This window comes from Myotis davidii, unplaced genomic scaffold, assembly GCF_000327345.1.
Source record: "Myotis davidii unplaced genomic scaffold, ASM32734v1 scaffold2126, whole genome shotgun sequence".
In the NCBI taxonomy this organism is placed as follows: domain Eukaryota; kingdom Metazoa; phylum Chordata; class Mammalia; order Chiroptera; family Vespertilionidae; genus Myotis; species Myotis davidii.
The window spans coordinates 219,128-220,553 of NW_006296543.1; positions in this window are offsets into that span (position 1 = coordinate 219,128).

The following is a 1,426-nucleotide window of genomic DNA, read 5'->3' on the forward strand; positions in this document are numbered from 1 at the left end:
GCTGGGGTCCCCACTGGGGTGTCCGGCCAGTCTGGGTGAGGGGCTGAGGGCTGTTTTTAGGCAGACTGAAGCTCCCAACTGCTCCTTTTTTTCTTTTTATTCTGGGCCAGCTTTAGCTCTGGTTCCAGCTCTGAGGCCTCTGTTGCTGAAAGAAGGTATCTGGTTTGTTTGGGTTCTATAATCGAAACAATGTATAACTCCAGCTCTGAGATCCTGGGCTCGCTGAAAGCAGGTTTCTGGGGTTTCGTTTAGCTTCTATATTTGTTACAATGTTTCTTAAACTGCAAGCTCAGAGGCCGGCAAGGTAGGCGGGATCATTGGAGTCCTCCCTCACTGAAGCAAGCAAGCAAGCCTCATGTTAGTTTCAAGCTGCCTGGCTGCCGGCCGCCATATTGGCTGGCAGTTAATTTGCATATCGCCCTTATTAGCCAATGGGAAGGGTAGCGGAGGTATGGCTAATTACCATGTTTCTCTTTTATTAGATAGGATATATATATATATAATCGCAAAACCTCCCCACATTGGCAGTTCAGGCTGGATCAGAGTCCTCTGGACTAGCAGCGCTGTGTAATAAAGGTAACTTTCCTGACTCCTCTGGGTGCTGGCTGTCATTCTCTTGGGTCACTTGCCACAACATGTTTGGTTCCCTGACCATTAAGCATCAGCTGCACTGGCTTTTGGGGCCACCAATGAGGAAAGCGGACTCCCCAGCACCTGTTCCTGGCTCTGAGACCCTGGGAGGGCACCACCCGCACATTCACCGGTTCCTGGACTCCTTGGGGCCAGAGAGACTGCTGCAACTCTGCACTCCTGCAGACCTACTGAGGCAGGAAACACCTTTCTGGGCCCATGGTTACATCTGATTGGTAAGTGTTCCCCGGGGAACAGCCCAAGTTTCAGGCCTGTCTTTCAGGACAGAAGAGGCTGGCTAATTCCCACCTAGGCCAGTGATGGCAAACCTTTTGAGCTTGGCGTGCCAGCATTTTGAAAAACCCTAACTTAACTCTGGTGCCATGTCACATATAGAATTTTTTTGATATTTGCAACCATAGTAAAACAAAGACTTACATTTTTAATTACATTATATATTTAAATGCCATTTAACAAAGAAAAATCAACCAAAAAAAATGAGTTCACCTGTCACCTCTGACATGTGTGTCATAGGTTCGCCATCACTGACCTAGGCAAATATTTGCCTCAGGGACTTTCTGTGGGTGGAAGTCAAAACTCAGACTGGGGTAAGAGTCCAAGTTCAGGCCTACCTTTAGGGGCAGAAGAGGAGCAACTCCTAGGCAGTATTTACTGCCTCCGTTCAGGGAAGTAAAAACTTGGACTGACTGGTGTATGAATGAGAGTGTGAATGGTGACTCTCATATGGCTAAGGGTGGCATTATCACCTGGGGAACTGAGGCAACCCAGTTCCTCC